General features: G+C 51.4%; 1 protein-coding gene across 4 annotated transcripts in view; it reads left to right on the plus strand.

Annotated features, from left to right (window-relative positions):
* Positions 1 to 1,451: 1,451 nt before the first annotated feature.
* Zmiz1 (zinc finger, MIZ-type containing 1) overlaps positions 1,452 to 25,594 on the plus strand; it is a 181,657-nt gene continuing 157,514 nt past the window's right edge. For 3 of the 4 annotated variants that reach the window (XM_013025649.1, XM_013025654.1, XM_013025653.1), the window contains exons 1-2: positions 1,452 to 1,536; positions 20,749 to 20,847. The gene's annotated coding sequence lies outside the window, so the exon portion shown is untranslated. The remainder of the gene's footprint in view (positions 1,537 to 20,748; positions 20,848 to 25,594) is intronic. The other variant, XM_013025650.1, reaches the window with a different exon arrangement.

The following is a 25,594-nucleotide window of genomic DNA, read 5'->3' on the forward strand; positions in this document are numbered from 1 at the left end:
AGTAGCTCACGTGGCTCCACCAATTTATTTGTTTTGTGGCCACTAGGCCTTAGCACAGCCGGTAGCAAATGCAAGCATCTCTGTGAAAATGGGCCGTGGGACAGGCCACAAGGCATGAGATACACCCATGCTGTTCTCAGGGAGTGATACTGGTGTTAGGCACCCCAGCAGCACTTAGAGGCCCCAAAGCGGGATTGAGAAAGGCCCACCAGCTGAATGCAGATTGGAAGGGATATCTCTGGCCCTGGGCAGCAGTGGACTTGCTAGAGGGATTTCCCTGTGATCTAACCTGCTCCGAGCTTCAGGTATACAGGCTGGGCCATCAGATCAGGTGGCTCTGTTCCCAGGGTGATCACTTCTGTGACACTTTTTCTGGTCCCACAGGCCTTCTGTTGCTGAACTCTGTTGCCAAAAGCTGCCTTATGGCCAACTGGGTCCTCAAAAGACAAGGGAGTCATATGGCTGGGACCATAGGACCCGACAGTGTCGGGCATTAGGCAAGGCTGGAGACTTGAGTTCTACTCCTGACCTTGCCTCTCCCACCTGCTGGAGCACCATGGGAAGAACCCTTCCCTCATTGGGCCCTCAGTTTCCTCATTTGGAAAATGGTAGAGAAAAGCATCAATAGTACCAAGTCTGTCCTCCCACCAACCTGACCCCCTGTTCTAGAACTGGACAGTGGGAAGGATGTGGGAGTGCTGTGGAGCAGTGGGATTCTTGAATTCAAGATACTTGACCTCCTTTGTCTAGTTTGTTCATGGAATAGCTTCCATCCACCAGAATTATGATATTTCCATTCATTCATCCATCTACCCATCCATCCGTTCATCTACCTATCCATCCTTCCATCTGTTTACCCACCCACCCATCTATCCATCTAAAACATCTGTGGCCCTTGATAACAAGCCCAGATAACTGATAAACTGAAACAGACACCCTGGTCTCTGCCTGGTGAATGGGACAGGCCTATGGAAGGCTGGAAGAGAAACAGTCAGCTAGGCCCTAAGCTCCCCTGGGAGTGGGACAGATGGCCCCAACAAAGCATTTGAGCAGGGGCTCAGAGGCTAGCAAGACTTGAAAAGACAGAGAAGAGGATGAAGAGTCATGGCAGGGCACTCGCAAGTGCCAAGGCTGGACACAGAAGGCTGGCTGGTGGGGTCTGGTGAGGGAGGGTGTGGCTGCTGTTGTGGATGGACTTTGGAGGGTGCTCAGGCTGGTTCTTGTTCCGGGACTTCAAAGGTGAAGCTCTGGAGCTTGTGTCTTTCCTAGGATGAAACATCACCTAGTTTCTCAAGGGCTCCCCTTGGGTGGGTTGGCCAGAAGAACCTAGGCAGGCTGGATCTCGAGAAAGGGGGTGGGAGGTTGCCTGCAGAGCTGGAACTGGAGCTCACTGACCCCTCTGCTCTCTTCTCTAGAAACTTTCAACAACTGTGTATGGATGTAGTGGGCCTAGGGCCGCAGCCTCCTTCTTCTGCGACCTCTTTTCCTGACTCCCAGCAGCCTCAAGTTCTGGTTGGTTGGTAGAAACCTCTGCGGGTAAGTGGGCTGAGCCAGCCCTGCTGGTACTGTGTACTCACCTGTGGGGTTGGATGGGGTGTGGGTCTGCCCTGAGCAGGTGAGGAAGCAGTTCACCTCTCCGGTTCTAGTTCTTCCTGGACTTACAAACCAAACAGTGGAGGGTGGGGCGTCATGGTCTGGCACTCAGACGTTTGATTTTATTCTGTTGTCAACTCCCCCAGTTATAGCCTCAGGGAAACCCTGTATTTTGGGTACTTTGCTAAGCATGTGGGTTATTATCTTTCCATCTTCATAACTAGCCTGGAGGGAGTAGCTATAACTGGCACAATGGTACAGGTGAGAAAACAGCCTGGGGGTCAGGAAAATACTTTGCACAAGGTCACCATGGCTGGGGTTTAAGTCCGGTCTCTGTGCGCCAGTGTACCAGCCCCACACAGCAGGGCCTGGGCTATCATTCCCCTGACCTTGCCTCTTCTGTGGTTTCTTTTTGTGGATAGGGATGGGGATAAGGCAACGGGGGTGTGGTTGAGTTGTCCCCAGAAGTGCTGGGTCCTGTCTCAACCCAAAGTAAGAGGGACAGGACCTGAACTGAATGCCAATGGTTCACGCCTCTGATACTAGCTATTCCAAGAGGCAGGGATCTGAGAATCGAAGTTCAAAGCCAGTCCAGGCAGAAATGTCTGAGACTCTTATCTCTAATTAACCAGCAAAAAGCTGGAAGTGGAGAAGTGGCTCAAGTGGTAGAGCACCAGTCTGGAGCAAAAAACCCAAGTAAGATTACCAGACCCTGAGTTCAAGCCCAGTACTGGCACAACAAAGAAGGAAGGAAGGGAGGGAGGGAGGGAGGGAGGAAGGAAGGAAGGAAGGAAGGAAGGAAGGAAGGAAGAAAGGTAGGAAGGAAGGAAGGAAGGAAGGGGAATGCCCTTTTATAGGTGGTTGCTGGTGTTTCATAAGCTCTGTGTGGCTAGAGTTTGGCCTCCACCAGCCTGGCCTGTGAGTTGCACCCCAGAGACCCCTCAACACATGCAGAGACGGGTTGTGTTGGCTGCATAAAGCTTTCTTCAGGTTGGTTCCCCCACCCCCTGGTCCAGCTCACATGTCACTTGCTGTATGCCAGGCTCCCATGCCAGGGAAGGGTGGCTGAGCCTGTTGTCCTGTGGAGAAGCAGAGAGATCTTGACAGAGGCAGCCCCAGAGCACAGGCGGGCAGGGTTCAGAGGTTAGCAGGACAGTTGTGGGAGGTACACAAGGTAAAAGAGTGGGGAGATGGGTGCAGTAAGCAAGTGGGAGAGACTAGGAAGATGGGGAAGGGGAGGGGGAAGGCAAGGGATTGTGAAGGCCACAAATGCCAGGCGGGGCACTGAATCCCAAGGGTAGCAGGGAGCCAAGGAAGGCTCTAAGTCAGGTAAGTACTGTTACAGATGTGCTTAAACTGGAGCCTTATGACTGCCTTGGAAAGGCCCTATCTAGAAGCAGGGATACTAGGGAGCTGTCCTAAGGACTCAACAGGAGGTTAGAGAACTCAGCTGGGGCCAGAAAAGAAGCACAGAGAGGCTCACGCCTGTAGTCCTAGCTAGTCAGGAGGCTGAGATCTGAGGATCACAGTTTGAAGCCAGCCTGGGTAGGAAAGTCTGTGAGTTTCTTATCTTACGTTAACCACCAGCAAACTGGAAGTGGCTCTATGGCTCAAAGTGGTCGAGCATTAGCCTTGAGCACCCAGGCCCTGAGTTGAAGTCCTATGGCGGGGATGGGGGAAGGGGCACAAGGGACTAGAGGAAGGGACATTGGCAGCTCCTGGGTGCCATTGTAGAATTGCTCTGATGTGGGATGGGGTTGATGTGGGAATTCTGAGTGGAACCTGGGAAACAGGAAGGCTTCTTGGAGGAGGCAGAGAATGTCTGAAAGGTTTGAGTGTTGATGAGGAAGAAGGGACGTGGATGGCGTTGTGTTTATCTTGGACTTGATGTTCTCACATGAGCATAGACACTCATGCAAGCATCTTCACACACTCTCAGGCCCGCTGTACCCACTGCATGCATGCATGCACACACACACACACATACATGTACATACACACATGCACTCATGCAGTCAGACATAAGTAGCACCTGTAACTGTGCTTGCAAATATGTTCATGCATGCCAACGACATGTAAATGTGCACATATGTGTACACATGAGCAGTCATTGGTGTGCATGCGAGTATAGGAACCAATGTGCATGTGTGCACAGACCACTCATGTCATGTGTGCGTGCATGCGTGTGCAGGCTGACACATGGTCACAAATTGAATTGCACACAAGGGCCTAGGCCCAAGTTCTCACACACAGATAGATGCACACACACAGAAAAATTGTGTTCTAAGAAAAGCAGCTTGGAGGTCGATGTTTTGTACCTGCAGAAACATCCACGGCTCCCAGCGGTCCTGAACAGCTCTTGGTGGAGGCTGAGTGGGGAAGGGTGGCTGTTGTGGTTTTCAGGGCTGCTATTGGACTGACTCTGGACAAGTCCTGTCCCTCCTTGGCCCTTAATTTCCTCATCTGGACAAGAAAACTCTCCCTCTGCCCTCTCTGCGTGGTCAGATGGGATATAGACTGCTGAGAAGGGTTCTGGGTGTTTTGCTGAATTGAAAGCTTTGTTCTCACAAGGAAATGGGTCATGGATAGCGTGGGGCTGCTGTGGGTTACTGTCCTGGGATGATCATGGGGCCCTGTTCCTGCTCTTAATCCTCTGGGGGTTCCATCCAGGCTTCCTGAGGTTTGAGTACCCTCTGAATCTAGGTACAACAGGTGACCCTCACCTGCCCTTTCCAAGTAGTAGGTATCCCTCCCATTCCTCTCCCCTGCCCCTTCCTACCCTTCTATTGATTCCTGGGTTTCTGAGCCTACAAGCACCCAACTTTGAGTGCCTTATTACAAGAGGCTGGTGCGTTCTGTGAGTACCCTCGACCCCATCCTCAAGCCTAAGAGGGAAGCATACTGAGCCATTGCCAGGTGAGGAAACTGAGGCCTAGTGAGGTCGATGAGAAATGTTAGAGGTGGGTTCAGAGCCAAGATGGGTGGGAATTTTTCCTTTTTATTCCAGCATCTCTCTCCATGGATGGGCCTGCTAATACCCACTTGGCAAAGGGGAAACTGAGGCTCTGAGAGGGTGGGCTACACAGCCAGCACGTGATAGGGCCAGAATTAGTACTTATGAACTGCACACCATCCCATATTTCACCTTCTCCCTCTATCCCAGCAGGGCCCCTCATGTTGGAGGGGGTCCTAAGGCCGCTCTGGGATTGTCTGGCCTGCAGTCCTGGCCCAGTGTCCCTGGCATGTCTGCCAGTTTCTTGCAAATAAAGAAGTGGATTGTTCCCTGGGGCCCGTTATCGAGCCTGATCTGGAAACCTTTTCTCCAAGACCCCTTTGTTCAATGTCCTTAAGATTGTCCTTCGGAAACTTGGCCAGCAGGAAGCTCTAGGAGGGGACTTTGAGAGAGGCAGGCATGGCACAATCAGTAGCGGGCTCTTCAGCCGGCTGGTATCAGGCTCCCTGGCCCTCCTCATACAGGGGGTGGAAATCTGCCTGGGATGGGAGGAGACCTGAGAAGGGCCCCAGGAGGTGACAGTCAAGCTGGCCTTGGAGGTAATGATTTCAACATGGTGGCAGCAAACATGGGGGTCCTTTTATGCTTGAGGGCCTTTGTGACTGCCCACAAAGCCAACCTTGCCTAGAATAAGCATGACAATCATGGGAGAAAGGGAAAGGAACAGTTTGCATGCCAGCTCCAGCACTGATAGCCCCAGCCATCTTGGGCAGATCCCTCTATGCCAGGGTGAGGGCTGATCCTCTTCTCCCAAAGGGGGGTTCAATGGTACCGGGATCTAGCTTTATCCCTAACAGTTTGGAACAGAAGTTTCTTTAGCACGGACTGGAGCCCCTCCCTTTGGGCTATGGTGTTCGAGGCTCCCTGGACCTGGCACTGTCTCCCTTTCTGGCCCTGCCCCTGTGTACCTTGGCATCTGGGTTTCTGTGCTTTTCCAAGTGCAGCAGGCCTGTTTGTGGATGTAGGAGGGGCTGGAGGTAAGGTCTGCTGTGTTTTATTTACAGAGCCTCCTGTCTAGTCTGCCTGTCTCAGGCCTGTCCATCTCTCTCTTGCTTGGTACACTCTCTTTTCCAGATCGGCAGCCCAGGAGCCCTCTCTGACACACCTCCCCCTCCCATGGCTGCCATCAATTCTTGCATTGTGGGACAGAGTGGGCAGAGCTCTTTCAACCCTGTGTGCCAGTACTGAGCCTTGAACTCAGGGCCTGGGAATTGTCTCTTATTAGTTTTTACTCAAGGTTGGTGCTCTGCCACTTAAGCCACAGCTCCACTTCTGGCTTTTGGCTAATTAATTAGACATAAGAGTCTCACAGATTTTGCTGTTCTGCCTGGCTTTGAACTTTAATCCTGAGATCTCAGCCTCTTGAGTAGCTAGGCATGAGCCACCAGTGCCCGATCTTCAGAGAGCTCTTGAAAGGCCAGGCCTGCTTGCCTGATGGGAAAACAGACTGCAAACGTGTAGCCCCCACCTAAAGCTCCTGAGCTGTGACCAGGCCACAGCAGGTCCCAGGGTGACAGCTGAGGGCAGATAGTAACTGGGCCTTACCTGGGCAGGCTTGCATTCCAGCTTTCTGTGGAGACTGCCTTGTCTTCGAGTGGAAAGTGATTGACTTGTTCCATCTTGGTACAGAAGAGGCCCCTGGTGTTGAGCTGCTGAAGAAGGGCCTGGATTTGATGTACTCTGGCTGTCTGGCCTGTAAACTAAATCAGCGTCCATCCCTGCTCTTGCTTTCAGGGGATGTGGTCCATTTCATGCCTCTAGGTAACTATGGCCCAGTGTGAGGCTCTAGAGCTTGGGTGAGTAGCACAAGAGGTAGAGGTGAGAAAGCCTGAGCTGGCTGGGCTATTGTAGCTAGGAGAGACTGGACATGGGGGAGAGGTGTCCCGTAGGCACTGTGACTGGTAAGGGGCCACTTCGTGGGTGAAAGAAACGCTACAGGATGAAGGGGGTGAACTGCAAGGGTAGACTTGGGGCTGTTTCTACCTCTGCCTCTCCTTCCTCTGTGACTTCAGGCCTGTGACTTGGCCTCCCTGGGCACCACTTCCTCATCTGCACCCTACGAAGAGCTGACACTGCCACCCGAGCGGCGAGAAGCCAGCGGGGCCTAGCGCGGACATATGGTGGGTCATGGGCAGCACACAGGGTGCCTGGGCCTGTAGGCACATGAGGGTTGATTCTGGGGGCAAAGCCTGGTCACACGGTCAATTACATGAGAGGTGGGGAATCGGGGGTAGGGTTAGTTTCCCCAGGAGGCTTTCTTTCTCACACAGCTGCTGCTGCTGGCTGGGGGGACAGACACTGCTTGAGGGCCATGGGCCCGCCCTCACAGCCCCGCCAGCCCCTGGGTGTGGCTTTGTGCTTCCAGCTTGGTTGCTGTGAGTGGTCCTTTGACACTGTGCAGGGTTCTGTGTTGTGGGCTTCCTGCAGAAACCCTGAGTGCCAAGGCCAGCTCTGGAGGGCCTGGCCCCGCCCAGCCTGTGGTCTTGAAGAGCTGCAATTCCAGGGCCCGCCCGTGGCGTGCCTGTCCATCTTCAGCACCAGCTGAGAATGCACACCCTGCCCTGACAGCTCCGGTCCCTCCGCTACCAGCCTCCCCCTCCCCCCCATCCCAGACCTGGAGCTGGAAACAGTCCATAGCCTGCTGCTCAGCCCTACCAAAGGGCACACACCTGCGGGTCAGCAAGGCGGTTACTGGCCTGGCAGGACCTCTGGGAGGATGTTCAAGCCATCACTTGGACCACAGGCTTGCTGTGTGACCCTGGATAAGTTGTTGCTACTCTCCACTTTGTGCCATTCATTGGTCTGTAAAACCCAGTTATCATGTTAGGCAGACGAGGAGACTCAGCCCAGAGAGACTAAAAAACCCATTCAGAATCAAAGCCATTGGTTGGTAGAGCTGGGATTGGGGCTCATTTTATCTGAAATCTTCACTACCAGAAGAGAGGAGTTCACCCAAGGCAGAAAGATGAAGCCAATAACCAGGGGTCACCCTCTGGGACCACCATTGGAACACTTGCTTCCTCTTGTGGGTCTGATCTCAGTTCATGAGCTTGGAGTGGATGTTGTTGTATCACAATGGGATCAGAGAGACTAGAAACCATCCTAAAGACACACCGCATTAACACAGGCACAGAAGCCTGGGACTCAGACAGGCTGTATCCTTCCAAGGAGGAGGCAGTCCAGCTCTCTCTCTGGCTTTCCCAGAGCCCCAAGGGTGCTCCCCAAGTATGTCTAATCACACGTGTAGGGATGTGGGGGTCATAAAGAGCATCACCAGGGGTAACATCTGGCCAGTGTCCCTCCAGTCTAGTCTAGCCTCTTTGTGGCATGGAAGGAGACCTGAGGGGTTCAGAGATAGGAACACATATCTAGAGTAAGCCAGCACAGGTGTCAGGTCCCTGAGCACACTGCCAGCCCTAAGCAGCTCTGGCTGCATGGCAGGAAGAGCTGCTGGAAAGGACAGGGACCTGCAGGCCACAGGGAGGATGGGGGGGGGGGGCATGGGGGGTGTGGCCTGGTGAGGGAGGGGCCTGGGAAGGCGGAGTCTTTGGGGGCGTGCCTGGGAAGGATGGGATTTGAGAGGTCCCGCATTTATGACTCACTCAGAGCAGGTCCATGGTGTTCCTTAAGCACTCTTGTACTGTAATCATGGGATTCCCGCTGCCCAGAGAGCCCTGGGGTCAGAGTCTTGTGGTTAGGGGTTGGCACCACACCTCGGGCCAGCAGCTGACAAGGTATAAGGAAGTAAGGATGTAAACTAGGCTCAGGAAATCCAGGGCCACTCATGTCCCCTCAGTCTCTTCTACCAAGGGACAGCCAAATAGTCAGGTGTCCTGCAGGACAATATCCACAGTACATGGGGTGCAAAGTCATGGGAGGGCTTCCTGGAGGAGGTGAGGCTGCAGCTGGTCCTTGAAGAGTGAGCCATACATATGGGGAACTGTACCACAGGCATCTAAGTTGGACTAGGCCTAGAGAGGTAGACTTGGAGCTGTGTGGGTTCAAGACTGGGCAGGAAAAGGGGCTGAAAATGCACCCTGGAGTATGAAATGGCAGAGGAAGGCAAGTTTGCACTTTGCTCTTAACTTGATAAATGTCCCTGAGCAGATTCTGCCCCAGTTCTAAGCCTCAGTTTCCTCCAGGTCTCCTCTGAGCTATAGGAGCCACAGCGGGTCAGTGCTGTGGTGGAAGGGGAGATCTTTTAGAAGGTGTGAGCTGGTGCTAGAATTCTAAACTGAGGGAGGACAGTCGAGAGCTGACCAAGGAAGCTGTTGTTGCTGGACCACAGGCTTCTCTGGTTGGTAAAGACTAAGACTCCTCAGTTTCTCCAGCCTATGATTGGCCAGGAAGGACAAAGGCTGGCCCCCGGCAGCCATCCACCCATGTGCAGAGGCTGAACAGCAGGTTTGGGGGATGGCAGGGGGCTTGAGATGGGATCCTTGTCTTTAGCATGGTATCAGCCTCCTTCCAAGGGAGGCTGGTGGGCAGGGCAGGGAAGTCTCCCCAAGGCCACAGCAATACAGGCTGTGCCAATGCAGGCCAGGTGCCTTTTCCAGCCTCCTGTGGGCCGTGCCAGACTTGCAATCTGCCACAGCACCTGGGGGGACCTGCTGCCCTCCCCAGGTGCGGTGTGGCCCTCCCCAGCCCCGGGCTCAGCCCATGTGTGTTTGCTGTACCTCACTGACCCATAGCAGGCTCTGTCTCTCTCTTACCTCTCTCCTCAGGACTCCAAGTACCCAGGATTGCGCAAATCCCCCCAGCAGCGTGCATAGCTGCCAGCTCAGGTCCCATCAGCCCAGGGCAGGCCCAGTCCCTACTTAGGAAGTCCAGAGTTCGATTCCGGAATAATACAGCTGCTTCTACCTCCTAGCAGGGGGGTGACAGATCTCTGTGAGCTCAGAGCCTCTTCCTCACCTCTGACTTAGGTCACCCCCACTTATCATCCAGTGGGAGAACCTATAGAGTCAGAGAAGGTGTAACACTTGGCTGGAGTCACACAGCTAAGCCGGGATCCAATTCAGGATCCAACCACCTTTTCCTCCTCCTCTGGGGACCCAGCCAGTGTTCCCTGTTGGGGGTGGCAGAGGCATGAGGCAGTTGTACTGAGTCAGAGGCCTGTTAGCCGAAGCTGCTGGGGCTGGTAGGGGTGAGTAAGCAGGAGATTGGGCCCCAGCTCTGTCTTCTAGCCTGTGCTTGAGCAGCTTTAATTGGCTGTATCTGCTGGTGGCACTGACATTTACCTGGCAGGGAGGAGAGCCTCTCCCTCTTGAATCAAGATACTAAAAATAACCAGGTTCAGCTTGCCAGGGTCCTTGTCCAGCCAGTGCCTGCTGCCTGCCTCTTCGACCTTTTTCCTGGGTGCTGGAAGCTAATTGCTCTGCTAACAGGCAGTTGCTGTACCCAGCAGGGGTACAGGGTACAGGGTACCTAGGGGGTTCAAGCTGTCCTGTGTGCCCAGCTTCCCAGTCTGTTCAAGGCCCTGTGTTCCTCCAGATTTCCTCCCTGGGAGCAGCTGCTGCCCAAGGTTTTTGGACCCCTTCCCTAAGCTGCCAGGTTCACCTGGGCTTATATAGAGAGAGGCCTCTCCCTCTCAGAGTTACCCAGCCTGACTTCTAGGCCTGCCCTGTGCCTGACCCAGATATGCAGGGTGACCTCCTGCCCCAGCGCTGCTTGTATGCACTCACATCTGGATGTTTGAAGCTTGACCCTGTGTGGCCTGTGTGTTTCCAACCTCCACATTCCCACCTCTGAAGTGGGTACTACCACCTGCTAATATACAAGAATGAATGAAAGCAGCATGCCCCAAAGTCTTGATCAGGAGCTGAACTCCCTGAGCCATTCAGAAGCAGGGGTGAAGCCATCTTGGAGCTTGCTTTCCTGTCTCTTTTTCTGAGTATACGCTCTGGGAACCTAATAAATTGATGAGTGAAGACAGGAAGGAAAGGTCTTGAAGAGCCAAGCTTAAGGATGGATGTCCTGCTCATGCCTGGGGTACCTCTAAAGTGTCTTGTCATCCCTGCCCAACCTCTATTTGTCTGGTTTTTGCGCTGGGTCAATGTGACCAGAAGCAAGTGGACACTGGCCTTCATCCAGTGGCCAGCTGCCTTTGGAGTCAACCCAATGGTAACAAGTGGTTTTCCAGCCCTCTAGACTTACCAGCTATGAGATGCGGGGCACGTGACCACCCTTGCATGTCTTGGTTTCCTCATCTGAATGAGAAAAATAAGGTAAGAGTGGTCCCCCAACTAACCTGGAAAATACTACAAAAGTCCAAAGCCTTGATGTGTGTGCAGCGGCACTCAGAGGAGTGTTGGATGCCAGTGAGCCCATGGTACATGTCGGCTGGTCTCCTAGTAGTGAGCCCAGAGGCGCAGTTGGTGGGGTGACAGCAACCACCTGTCATGCGCTGAGTGATTCATATCAGATGCTAAGTGCTGTACATACATTGTTGAACTACAGCTCCTCACTACCACACACAAGGAGCCCGCACATGCTCTGCATTCCAGGGGAGGAAACGAAGGCATAAGGGGACACACAATCTGATAGTGGCAGAGCAGAGAATCAGAATTTAGCCATCAACTCTGCTAGGGTGGACTGAGCAACTGGGCCTTGCCTGGGAATTCCAAATCCTGGAAATCTTTCTCTTCGGGGCATCTCCAGGCAAGGGACCAAACACACCCTGTCTGAATGACAAGATTCTCCTCTTAGGCAGGAACCTTTCCTCCCTGTCCCCCACACCTGGCCTTGGGATTCCCTGGGGCCTCCTAGGCTCCACCCACCCCACACATCACAAACCTCAACTTTCTTTGCCTCCAGGCATGGCTTGTCTCCCCTCTAACTCTGTCGTGTCTCTCTCCCCCATGCAGGGACAAGAGGACAGTAGCATGGGCTGGGCTTTCTGCCCCAGTTGTACTTGTCCTTGGCTGATGGACCCAAAAGGCTGATTCCCCTCGCCAGGCCTCAGTTTCCTTACTTGCACAGAGGGCTTTGGCAGCTCTCCTCCCAGCCTTTTAGAGAATGCAGAACCTCTTCCCTAAGGAGGGGGCAGAGGGAGCTCATGCCCCAGCCCTGGCCTGGCAGGACCAGCTCAGAAAATGCACTGGCCTTACCTGTGTGCTGCTAGAGTGCACCCTGGTAAAGATCAGCAAGGGACAAGGCAGAGCTGGCGGCTTCCTGGGGGAGAAATGTCCTGGGTTCTGTTTATATTGCTGGAGGTAGCTGATGCTTCCTGAGGCTGGGCATCCCCACCTCCAAGGGTTGTGGAGAACCTGGGTTACCTTTGACACCTCACATCCCGTGTGTGTGTGTGTTTGTGTGTGTGCGTGTGTGTATGTGTGTGTGTGTGTATGTATGTGTGTGTGTGTATGTATGTATGTGTGTGTGTGTGAGTGTGTGTGTATGTATGTATGTGTGAGTGTGTGTGTGTGTGTGTGTGAGAGTGTGTGGGTATGGGTGTGGAGAGCTCAGTAGTTACTGAACAACAAGCTCAGGATAGCAAATATGGCATCCATTCCCAGTTCCATCCTTTTCTGGCTGTGTAGACTCCCTGAGCTTCAGTCTCATTTGTAATCATAGCCCCTCTTTCACATGCTAATGTCAAGGAAATGACACATAGAGTGTATGCAGGGTTCTAGAACATGGTAAGGATTAATACAACCAACCTCCATCATCATCATTATCATGGTGGGTACCATATTCTAGTGGGCTTTGTACCGTTCTTTGAAAGGATCTTCATGTCTTTCCTTGATCTTCACCCTGCCCTGGCACAGTCTTCCCTTTTCTCCCTCTCTGGCCCATCCCCATGGAGCAGCTTTTAGTTGGATTCATTAGAGTCCCCATCCCCAGTCCTGTACTGATACCTGGACCACAGTTTAGGCCTAGTCACCGTTTCTGTGTTGAACTGACATTCACCAAGAACATTCATCTCCAAGACCAACAGAAACAGCAGTGGCCAGACAGGCCTCTGGGCCCATCCATGGGCTGCTGTGGATACACCCAAACAAGGCAGCATGTGGGTCCTGCCACAGTACCTTGGGAAGTGATTCCAAGCATGACCCCCTTCCATCCTCCTGAGTGGCTCTCCAGGCTGTCTCGCCATGTTGCCTGCTTCGGTTCTTTCCCCACCCCCATGGTTCTCTTGTTAAATTGTGTTATTATATTTAAACAAATCAATTCCGTTGCAGAGTTTTTCCTGTCCTAATGATGAGTTTGCAGCACAAATGCCATTGATTTCTCGCAGCCCTGAAAAGCAAGTTGATGAATAGCACCGGCATGTCTTTGGAGAGATGCTTAGGCAGCGGCAAGAAGCCCTTCGCCCCCTCGCTTCCCTGGGTACACTCCCACACCTCCATCCACAGTCTGCCTCCACACCCCCCCCATCTCTTCAGCTGCCACCTACAGTTGGGGCTGAGGTCTCAGGATAAAGGTAGACTGTGAGCACTGCTCTGGGCGGAAGAAATGTCATCTCCAAGGCTGACCCTTGTCTAGTGTGAAACCATCATTGTGGATTTTTATTGATTTCAGCCCAAGGCAGGAGCATAACTTACAGAGCAGAGAAAGCGAATGGTGTGATCTTGGTCTTCCCGTACAAGTCCAGAGTGCCTTCCTGACAGCTCAGCCCTCAGTTTCTAGACCTCGTTTCGGGCCTGTGGGGGGTGAAAGGCAAGTGAGTGATGCTTTTGTAAAGCAAGGGGTTGGAGGCCAGCGGTCCTGGGGACAGAGGGGTTTCCCTTGGGTAAATCCTTCAGATCCTGCAATGTCAAAGTCAAGTTCAACCACTACTCAGAGCTTTGAGGTTCAAATGGCTGCCGTGTATAGCTTCTTAGAGCTTCCATGGGTAGGTACTGGCGTTTGCACTGTAGAGGTGGGCATGCTGAGTCTAGGCTGTCCGTAGAGCAAGGGAGGGGTGGGGGGGATGGGACTCTGCTGCTTCTCCACTGAGGCAGAGGAGGCATTATGGGCCTTGAGTGCTGTCATGGCTCTCAACTTTCCTCCTGCATACACATCAGCTGCCGATGTCTTCTAACTGGCTCCTCACCAGCCTGGGCTCCTAGCTGTTCAAGGCCAGGCAGGAGGGAAAGGCAGGCACTGAAGAATGCCCGTCCTGCTTGATTCCAGCTATGCTGATAGTTATCCTGGGGCCATAGCCAGATTTCTGTCCTTCCCCTTAGCCAGCTTAGCCTACTCTGGGGACAAGGCTGTGCCCCTATCTCTCAGGTTTGGCAAGGCTCGTAGGGCAGACAGGCCCCTCATTCAGAGGACCCAAGAGTGGCCTGGTGTGTGTGTGTGTGTGTGTGCGCGCGTGTGTGTGTGTGTGCTTTTCCCTTCACTCAGAGCAGCTGCCCTCCCTCCTGCCCACCCCTGCAGACAGACCTCCTGCCCCTGTAATCAGGTTAGCCTCAGCTCGGCTCCGCACTTGCTCTGCAGAGCTGGGCCAGCTGCCTCTAATGGCCTGTCCACCTGGCTCTCTTCTGTGGCTTTGGGTGGGGGAGGGGGCCTGAGAAAGAACAGTGATCAGGAAAGCGTCGGCCCCTCCCTCCCTCCAAACCTCTCCGTGGCATCCAGGACCGAGTCCAAACCCTTATAGCCTGATATCCAAGAGCCCACTTTCTTCTCCAGCCTCCCGGATATACAATTAGCTGTAGTCATGTGATGGTATTTCCTATCTCCCTGCCTTTCACATACAGGTCCCTTTGCTACTTCTGGTCTTCTCAGAAAACTCCTATACATTCTTGGAAACTCCCAGTTCTCATCTTGCCACCTGGGAGGGTGGTTATTCTTAGGTCTATGTTCCCTTGGGTTCAAGGAGGATAGGAAGAGTATTCCCTTTCTTTCTGTACCTCAGGGTCAGCATGGAGGCTGCTCAGTGAAGGTACAGGGACAGCAAAGGAAAGAGGTGGTCACCAGAGGACAGAAAGAGACCCATAGGAAGGCCAGAACAGCTGCTTCAAGCTCTCACACTGCTCCAGCCCACTTCCTGCCTGGGAGGTCCTGTTCCCCCGCTCCCAGGGACATAAGCCAGTCCTGAAATAGACCTCCAGGGGGCCTTGGTGGTGCATTTGCAAAGACCCTCCCCCTCCCTGAGCCCTGCCCCAAAGCCCGCATCTCCCCTCCCCCAGCAGAGCCCCGGCCACACCCTCTGTTCTTGCTAACTTTGTTTTATAAATAAATTATATAAATAGGCTTCTCTGGTTCCTGGGAGCGGGCTGTGTTTAAGGACTGGGGCGCTGCTGCAGGCGTAATTGTACTACGGAATCCATCAGCTGCCTAATTACCATTCATTTTGCATTTATTCCTGCTAATTAAAAAGAGAGAAACTCCTAACAACTTTTACGTAAATACTATATTTGTTCTATGTAAAGATGGGATGCTAATTTGCTGGTGATTAGCTGATTATTTAATTTTATAGCTATCACATACAATAGTCCTGTCTCCCCAGGACACCCCTGGAAAGGCCCCTGTTCAGGTGAAAGGGGAGAGGGGCGAGAGAGGCCCATGGTCTCAGGGAGTGGTTAGGGGATCCCTGTCTGACTGGGATAGCCCCTGGCTCATGCTCCAGTACAGAGGGTGAAAGCAAGGCCAGAAAGGCCCATTACCTCTAGCAAGTCGGTGCCCTAGACAAACGCTCCATTACAAATGTGTGGGGCCTACTCTGTTCTCACCAGGAATATCTTACAGTTGACAGAGATGGCAGAGCCCAAACTGCAGCCTTAAGAGAGGATGAGGCAGCTTGATCTGAGTACATGTGCCCTTCCAGAAACCTCCACCTACATCCCCTTCCAGCTTAGATTCTGTGCCTTCCTCCCCGCCCCCCAGGCTCCCCATGGAGTTAGGGGCTCTCTGTCTGCCAGCCCTGCCTCCCTCCTAGCCAGCCTTACCCAGATCAGACCTTGCACACTGATTGGCCTACCAGAACACATGTGCAGGTCTGAATTTCACATTCTAATGTTATGTATTTATTTTCCTGTGGATTAGAAAAAAATATATAATTAGCACATCAAACCCGTGATTTCACAGATGATACTGCTTTAGATGAGGCTAAATAGGAAGAAAGTGACTGGTTTGAAGTGATTTAAATAATGATACATCAATAATGAGTGCTGAACCCAGATGGGGCTTGTTGTATCTGTTGGAACATACTAGAAGAGAGAAGGCCACATCAGAGAGTCAAGGACCATGAAAACATGGACCAACAAGGTCCCCACTGCCCTGTCCCATCCCAGGACTAGGCAGACACCGCACCACCCTCTCCTTTCCCCAGCCCCACAGGCCCCGATGGGGAGCCATTCATTGTACAAGATCATGTATAAATGGGAGGCCCTGTGAACTTTGGGTACCTGCTTACTTCTGGCCAAATCTGACTTCCTGGACATACCCCTGCTCTGCTTTCCTGACTAGTCTGAAGATGGCTGGTTCTCCAGGTAGAGGGGGAATGGCTTTGACAAGGACCTATGCTGGCCAGGTGGCTGGGTCTCCAGATGAAAGCTGAAAGTTCTGGCGGCTGTGAAGGTGAAGGCCAGGGTTCTATCCTTTCCACTGCTTCTCCATACTCAGTCTCCTCCTCTGTCCATTGGAAAATGGAAGGACAGAGAACCACAGGCAAAGCACCCCTGGGAAAGTGCTCATTGTGGCCTTGGTTCTATGTACACATGAGTGCCACTGCCACCAGGGACCTCTGATCATTAGCCCTTTGGTGGCACTGCATGCAGTCTGTGGAAGCCAAGAGGGCCAGGGAACAGATGGAGGACAGAGAGAACAAAGGTACCTATCTGCCTCCTCCATCCGCTAACACCTGTGAGTAGCTGGCCCTACCCTGCAGAAAACCAGCCTCATACTGTACACAGATGCTCCACGGGTCCAGAAATCAACTTCTCTACAGCTTATCTCTTCCTATCTGTGAAATGAGGAGCTGGACAGCATGCTGATGAACTTAGGCAACTCCGTTCCCTACCTCATTGGGACCAGCTTAGCTCAAGGGCCTGTGCTTGCTCCTCCCGCTCCCCAGCTAGCCTTAGAAAGTCCCAGTGGTGCCTTCTTCTGCCTCTGCAGAAGAATCTAGGATGCCTATGCAGGATGAGACAGGCCAAGGTTGCAAGTGTCTTCTGAACACTTGTGGGGTGGTGAATGGGGCTGCTCATAAATGAATGAATGAGAGTGTCCTTATTTTCACCTTTGGCTGCCTCTGGCCCCATTAGAGTCTCTCAAGGAGGGAAAATGATCCCAGCTTTCCAAATAGCTAGCAGAGGGACTGGAGGGCAGCTAACCATGCCAGTGCAAAGCCATCTGTTTACACACTTGTGTGATCTTGGGCTGATTAAACTTTTTTCCCCCCTATACTGAGGCTTGAACTTGGGTTCTCCTGGGTGCTGTCCTGGTGCTTTTGTGCTCAAGGCTAGCACTCTTACCACTTGAGCCACAGTGCCACTTCCAACTTTTTAGTGTTTAATTGGAGTTAAGAGTCTCACAGACTTTTTTGCCCAGACTGGCTTTAAACTATGATCTTCAGATTTTAGCTTCCCGGGTCCATTAGGATTACAGGTGTGAGCCACTGAGGACCAGGGTAGTTTCTAAACCTTTTTATGTGTCAAAATGAATCCAGTCCCTATCTCCAAGATGGGTGATCTTAAAAAATGAATTGATTCACATGAAGTACTTGGAACAGTACTGCAGAAGGCCCATTAGTGTCAGGTTTCATGGCTAGTTTAATCACTGTTAGGACAATTAGAGAGGGATCCCACTGAGAAGTTCCTGAAGCTTTCCAGTGAAGCCTGGGAGTCACTGGGGGCTATGTAGTGTTCTAGATGGGGAGATGCGGTAGATTGCAGTTAGGAGGATTTTGTTATAGCGCTTTTTGTTAAATTGTTTAAAGCAGCCTCCTGAAAAAGCTGTTCTGATCACTGTCTTCAGGAATTTGGTACAATTTCTTTTCTGATTATAAATAGGCATTTGTAATCGTGTGTGTACACTTATTGTTTTTTTTTTTTGGTTGATTGTTTTTTTTTTTTGTGCAAGTCCTGGGGCTTGAACTCAGAGACTGGGCAGCTCTGTTTCTGAGCTTTTTTTTTTTTTTTCTCTCAAGGCTAATACTCTACCACCTTAGCCACAGCTTCACTTCTGGCTTTTCTTTTGTTTTTCCCCCCCTTTATTAGTTAACTGGAGATAAGAGTCTCATGAAATTTCCTGCCTAGGCTGACTTCAAACTACGATACTCAGATCTCAGCCTCCTGAGTAGCTAGGATCTCAGGTATGAGCCCACCAGCGCCTGACAGTATACATGTTTGTCAAATTTGTATACGCTTAGCTGGGAGCCTAAATGAAGCTCTGTGACCTGGGCCTGTGCCGCATAACTTAGTGGCTCCAGCAGGAACAGGTTCTAGCACAGGGTTGAGGGGACCAAACTTCTCGCCCGGGGACTGCCATGCTGTGTACAGGCTGGCATCTCTGCTCTGAGATCTACATTGCATACCCTAGACTGAGCCCAGGGGACACAACGGGACGATGACACCTCAGGGGGGCTCTCTTGGAGGCACGTAGCTTCCTGGTGCCCAGCCCTGCTGACCCCCACTGCTCTAGAACAGGTGACCCTTCTAAGTATGCCCCAGGGCTGGGCACTGGGGGGCAGTTGGGCAATGGGAAGAAGCAGGATGTGGAGTTGGAAAATTGCCTCTGAGTTTGTCACCAGGGTGATTGACTGTGTCCCGAGTCCAGATCTTACTGCTGGGCAAGGGATCGGGATGGGCTTTTCCTTCTTGAATTCTTGGGTCTCTGGAATCACAAGTTTGTAGCTAAAAGAGGGGGGAACTGGCAGAGGGAGATGGATGAGAATCTCCTCATTGTAGGCACCTCAGAGGGTGCTGTGCTGAAAGTCTAAGGGTCTCAGGGACGGACACCTCAGAATGGTCTCTGGAGGAGATGGAGGAGGCCTTGGGGTGAGCACTGGGCCTCCACTGGCAGCTGGGCCTCTTGCCCCAGCTCTGACTGGGACATTTATAACTCACAGCTGTGCGGTCCTGGGCCCAACTGACTGTGGTAAACCGATCTGGCTTCAGGAAGCCCCGTCCGGGGGCCACTCCCTACCCGACCCCACACTCACACTCACCTCCGGATGCCTACATCCTGTTCTTGGTGGGAGGGGCGGGCAGCAGGGTGTGGGGTCACTAGCAGAAGAGGACAGAAAGTGCCAGCAAAGCCCAAGAGCTTCCAGATCACCGGCATCCTCATCTGAGCCTGTCCTCAAGGCGCATATTAGGATATTAAGACCTAGGGAAAGTTGCCTCCTACCCATTACTCCACAATCCACAGGATCAAGGACCAAAAGTACAGGATGTAGGGGCCCTTGAGGTACATTCTGTGCCTCCAAATCTGCCTAGAGAATCAAATATTCTACCTAGCCCCTGCTGACCAGACAGACCCGGGAAGCTGAATGGAGCAGCAGAGGGAATCAGGAGCCTCTAGGAATGCTGGAAACTATGCTTTCTTGAACTCCAGGGCTCTGCACCCCTGTGCTTCTTCAGGATGCTCCCCCTTTAGGAGGCCTTGCATCTCCCACCTGGATTCTCACAGTGGAGTTCAGTGCAGGGCTAGGCTAGACTGGCCAATACTGGAAAGATGATTCTACAAGCTTCTAATACCCCCTGACTTTGATTTCCTCACCTTGGTCTTGAGGCTTGGGCCCCATCAGCCTCCTAACCTTCCTTCCTGCCTCTTTCACCTGAGCAAGGGGCTGCAGTGAACTCTCTAAAACTTCATCCAGGAATCTTTAGAAGTTTGTGACAAATGTCTCGAAGTAGATGATATCGGACAGAACATACATTTTTGTGCCATTGGTTGTATGTTTGTTAAGATATTACAAATCTAAAACTAGCAGAGCAAACCAATTCTGCAGCTGTGATTACTTTGTACAAAACCATACTTATTGGAACTCAGAAGAATTAAAAAAGAAAAAACCATGGGAGGGAAAACTGGGCAAAAGCAAAGGAAAGGGTAACATTGTCCAAAAAAGAATGTACTCTACTTGCTTTATGTAACTGTAACCCCTTTGTACATCACCTTTATAATAACAATAAAGAAATTTAAAAAAAAACAAGACCAGGGTCCAAGATTAAGAAAAACGAAACAAGGTGAATAGCAGTGGAATAATCTGAGGTAGAACTTGGTTTTAGCAGGAGTCGTGAAGGACACAGGAGAAGGTCTGGAGTTAGGGAGACACAAAGTAAATTAGTCAGAACTCTTGTCTGCCTTAAATTGTTTCTGAGCTTCCAGTTGTAAGGAAGTTAACAGTCTGAACTCACCCAGGCCTGCGCACAGAAGGGTGAGACAGGGCAGGGGTCGATTTTCCTGGGGGCAGTGTGCACAGGTCTGATGGCTCCAAGCGTTGGCCCGATAGATGGAGAGCAGTTCATAATGAGGAAAGAATTCAAGCAGGGGTCAAAGAGTGGCTTTGGAAGTAGTGGCTGGATCGGCCATGTGAGATAATTCCCCGAAGCCAGGCCTGGTGTAGGGAGAAGACCAGGCAAGGGCTGTGTACGCCTGGCTAAAAATACCCCAGTAGCTTCTCCTTGTCAGCCTGCCTGGGGGCCACAGAGAAAGATGATGGCTTTCTGTTTCTCTCACAAAGAAAAGAAAGGCAACCCAAAACTCCTGACCTCCAGAAGAAACAAAACTTACATAGACATGTATTTAAGAAATAAACAAATAAACAAGAACCAGGATGCTGGTGGCTCATGCCTGTAATCCTAGCTACTCAGGAGGCTAAGATCTGAGGATTGAGGTTCAAAGCCAGCCTGGGCAGGAAAGTCCATGAGACTTTTAGCTCCAAGTACCCACCAGAAAGCTGGAAGTGGCACTATGAATCAAGTGGTAGAGCACTAGGTTTGCACCAAAGAGCTCAGCGATAGCTCCCTGGCCCTAAGTTCAAGCCCCACAACGGACAAAAAAGAAAATAAAGCTACCACTGGGAGGAACTGGGTTTCCTATTAGAGTATGGCTGGGTGGGATGGACTTATTTGGGGGCTCTGATGAATCAGGCAGCATGCTTATGTGGCTCAGAGAAAACTGAGATTACTAGAACAAGTATGGGTGAGAGGGACAGCTGCCTGTGTCCCTCCCTGGCCACTCACATGTGTCTGTCTTTCCCTGTGTAGCCAGGAGGAAGAGGAGGGAACCCGTGAGTACCAGACCAATGCTGCCAGCGGTGTGAAGAGAGGAGCAGACACCTGTCACTGCGCTGCAGATCTGGAAAGGTAACTCTAGACCCTCAGAAGGCCTGACAGGCTGAGCCAGCCATTCCTGATCTACACAGAGTTTCTCCATAGTGCTTTGCGTGCTATCAGCCTGCCACAAAATACTCTGAGCTTCAGTTTGTCTGTCTCTACAATGGGTGTGGGACTCAGGTTCTCTGCGCATTCCAGTCTGAGAATGTCCTGAACAGTGGGGCTGGTTATTCTTTGGAGTTGAGCCATATTAGCAGCCCAGCTCCATTTGAGGGTAGAGCCACAGGGTCCAGCCCTTGTGGCAGTAACATGACATGACTCTGAGGCCAGCAGGGGCAGGTGGTGTTTGAGGGCAAAGACAGACATGGCTGAAGGTGTCCTTCTCCAGAGAGATGGCTGAGGTCTCCTTTGTGGCAGCATTTCAATTCCAAAGCCCCTTCCTTGCCCCAGGAATTTCCACCTACATGTTCAGACCCAAGACCAAGGCATAGGGGAACTCATGGGCCTGCCAGAGACTGGCCATACTAGGACAGCTTGGCTTAATCTTGATACACAAAGCATCTATACTTTGACTTTTACCACGCTGCACTGGCCTGACTGATCCGTCCCAGAGAACCCGTTATCTATTGTCTTAATTGTGTGCATGTGGTGGGACTCATCCACTTACCATCTGTTTACTCACCTACCAATGTGTTACCCATTTCCTTCTATCCAGTCCATCTATGTAATCCATCGGGCCTGTCTATTCTCCCATCCATCCATCCATCTGTCCGTTCATCTATCCACTCATCTATCAGTTACTTATTCCTCCACCCATCTTTACATCTACCCACCCATCTACTCCTCTACTAATCTACCCATCTCCTGCCCCCATCCATTCATCTATTCATCTGTCCAACCACTCATCCAATCCATCCATTTATCCATTCAGCCATCCATTCACCTCCACGTTTATCTACTCACCTGTTTCCTAATTTCTTAATGCATTCACCACTCACTGACTCTTGTACCAGGTCAGAACTAAACTAAAGGCCTGGATTTGGAGAGACAGAACAAATCCAGCCCTGCCCCAAGCAGGCACAGTGTGCTAGAGGTAGACTCCTGGACTCAGAGCCAGCTCCACTTCTGTGGGGCAGTGCTCAAGGTTATATGCAGTGTGTATGACTGCCCTGGGAAAGTGAGGAGGTGTCTGTCACATGCTGGCTCTGGAAGTGGCTTTCAGGGAAGAGGGTGTGGTGGTAATTTCTTCATTCTCTGAATGTTTATTGAAAACGTCTCTGTGTTGGGGGCTGTTGAGATTGGGGGCAATAACAAAACTCTACCCTTATGATACATTTGTTCCCATGAAGAAATGGAAACAATAGATAACCCAAAAAAATGAAGCTATTGTATGTCAGATGATTCTTATTTTTGTGCTAGTACTGGGACTTGAACTCAGGACATGGGCACTGTCCCTGAGCTTTCTTGTTCAAGGCTAGTACTCTGCCACTTGAGCCACAGTTCCACTTCTAGCTCTTTCGGTGGCTAATTAGAGATAAGAGTCTCACAGACTTTCTTGTGGGGCTGGCTTTGAACCATGATACTCATATCTTAGCCTCCTGAATAGCTAGGATTTCAGGCATGAACCACCAGCGCCTGACTTCAAGACCTAGCTTTTAGAAGAGACATGAGCCAATAAACAGAGTTGAGCTGCAGGCTGTGGAAAGGTATTCTCTGATCAGCTGATTAAGGGAAACCTCTGGCTAGATGAATCCAGCTGATCAGTAAGTAAGGGTGCGCTTTGGTAGGCAAGGAAGTGGCAGAAAGTAGTGGGGTTGATGCTTCATGAGGGCAAGAGGTGAGGTCAGAAAGTCTGTAAGGGCCCATTCATGTTGGCAGCAAATGAGAAGTAGAGTTTGCTGCAAGGCCCAGATAGAGTTGGTGGCGGCTTGGAGCAGGGATGACAGGGAAGAAGCAAGAAGCCACTGAGTCTGAATGTTCCCAAGATCCAGAAGACAGGCTTACTATGGACTCAAGGAAGATCAACACAGAAGATGGGAACAAGTAGGGTGGGCTCTTGAGGCTTGGCCAGGTACTCAGGTACCCAGGGCTCTTGGCTTCACCAGGTACCCAGGCCAGGTACCCAGACTGGGGGGTAGGGGGTGGCAGTGTGGGGAGGGAATCATCCTTGAAGCTCAGGCCTTTTGCTTTTGATGGGTAAAATGTGGGATGGCTGAGCCATCGGAGTGGAAAGCTGACTAGGCAACTAGATATATGGGTTTGCAAGGCAGAGAAGGTCTTGGCCAGAGATAAAATTTGAGTGTTGTTTGTAGCTGGTGTTACAAGCCATGTGGCCGATGAGATCACCTAAGCATGAGTGGAGATAGTGGGGTTGGGAGCCTGAATCTGAGTCATAACCATCCTGTCCTTGGGAAGGGGGACTGATGGGGAGAGGACAGAAGAGAGGGTGGGGAAGATGTTCTCTGGAAAGGGGAGAAGAATGCAGAATGTCAATACTGACTGACAAGAGGTCACTGGAAAGAAGGGAAGGGCACGGCAGGCAGATGGAGCCAAGGGGATGTAGACAGAAGGCATGGAAATCTCAATAAATGAGCCATATTGGGAGAAGCCATATTGATAGAGAGGGAGGAGAGACTAAAAGTCTCTTCTTTCTCAGCCCTAGTCACACAGATGTGAATACCTCAGGTGTGTGGCTGAGCTGTGAAAGGAGCCTGTGTCCAGCCCAGCCTTCTTAGCCCTCACTGGACCTCTTGTTCTGATATATCTGTTTTCACACTGTCTTTTGAGAAGGTCCATCATTTTTTTGCTCGAGGCTAGTGGTTTACCACTTGAGCCACAGCTCCACTTCTGGCTTTTCTTCTCTCTTCTTCTTCCTCCTTCTTCTTCATCTTCTTTCTTTCTTTCTTTTCTTCTCTTTCTTTCTCTCTTTTCTTCTCTCTCTTTCTTTCCTCCATTCCTCCTTCCCTCCCTCCCCCTCTCCCTTTCTCTCTTTTTTCTTTCTTTCGTTTGTTCTTTCTCTCTTTCTTTCTCTCTCTTTCTTTCTTTCTTTTCTTCTCTCTCTTTCTCTTTTCTTCTTTCTCTCTTTCTTTCCTCCATTCCTCCTTCCCTCCCTCCTCTCTCCCTTTCTCTCTCTCTTTCTTTCATTTGTTCTTTCTCTCTTTCTCTTTCTCTCTCTTTCTTTCTTTCTTCCTCTCTTCCTTTCTTTCTTTCTTTCTTCTCTTCATGGACTTTCCTGCCCAGGCTGGCTTTGAACCGTGATCCATCAGTGTCCAGCTCTTAAGATCCTTGATCTTAAAAGAAATGGAAGCTGGGTGCCAGTGGCTCATGTCTGTAATCCTAGCTACTCAGGAGGCTGAGATCTGATCATAGTTCAAAGCCAGCCTGGGCAGGAAAGTCTATGAAACTCATATCTCCAATTAACCACCAGAAAACTTCAAGTGGCTCTGTGGCTCAAGTGGTAGAGCGCTAGCCTTGAGTTGAAGAGCATAGGGACAGTGCTCAAGCCCAGAGCTCAAGCCCCACTACCAACAAAAGAAAGAAAATAAGAAAGAAAGAAACTGGGAACCGGTGGCTTATGCCTGTAATCCTAGCTACTCAGGAGGCTGAGATCTGAGGATTGCAGTTCAAAGCCAGCCCGGGCAGGAAAGACCGTGAGACTCATCTCCAATAAACCACTCAGAAAACCGGAAGTGGTACTGTGGCTCAAGTGGGAGCGCACTCCCCTTGAGCTGAAGAGCTGAAGGACAGCACCCAGGCCCAGAGTTCAAGCCCCATGACTGACAAAAAAAATGAATGAAGGAAGGAAGGAAGGGAGGGAGGGAGGGAGGGAGGGAGGGAGGGAGGGAGGAAGGAAGGAAGGACAAAGAAATGGATACTTTCAGGGCTACCGGCTCACCAATTGGACCACTCACTGTCTGTCTTTAGCGGGGACCTCAGTGTGCATCTGTCACCTTGTTGCCTTCTTCCCTCATCTCTGTCTCTCTTAGCATCATCCCCTCTGGGTAGGGAGGTTAGCAAGTTAGGACCCCAAGAATCAGGAGGGGCTTCTGCCTCCAGATTGTTCAGAATACCCCTCTGCTCTCTGCTTCTGGATCCACCCATGTGGGACTCAGGAGCTGAGCTCTGCATTAGCATTCAGCCCCGTGGCCCATAAGGTGTCTTTGGGAGCTGTAGCTGCCCTGTGCTGGCAGTACATGCGACAGGGCCTGCCCAAGCATCCTTGAGCCTTCCTTCTCCCCTAGAATAGAGATACAAGGTTTCCATGCCCTGCAGAGCACAACACCAACACTGACTCAGGGGGGATGTCTCCTTCACCATTCTGATGCCAGCCAGTACCAGCTGAGCACCTACCTCCTGCAGGGAAGGGATTTGAGCAGGCTGGACAAAGGAGTCAACAGATGGTCCCCACTGTCTGAGAGTCCAGGAGGGCAAAGAGCCAGCAGGGTGCAGTGTGGCAAGTGAGCTCCACAGGAACTCTGTTGACAAATGTAGCTGCCTCTAACAATGTCTTCTGTGATCCTGAGAACTAAGCATCGCGGTTCAAAGCCAGCCCAGGCAGAAAAGTCTGTAAGACTCTGATCTCCAATTAGCCGTTTTTTAAAAAGCTGGAAGTGAAGTTGTGGCTCAAGTGGAAGAGCACTAGCTTTGAGCACAAAAGCTTAGGGACAGCTTCTAGGCCTTGGGTTCAAGCCTCAGGACTGGAGTGTGTACATGCACACACACACACACACACACACACACACACACACACACACACACACACACACACACACACACA

The sequence above is a fragment of the Dipodomys ordii genome, unplaced genomic scaffold, assembly GCF_000151885.1.
Source record: "Dipodomys ordii isolate 6190 unplaced genomic scaffold, Dord_2.0 Scaffold86, whole genome shotgun sequence".
In the NCBI taxonomy this organism is placed as follows: domain Eukaryota; kingdom Metazoa; phylum Chordata; class Mammalia; order Rodentia; family Heteromyidae; genus Dipodomys; species Dipodomys ordii.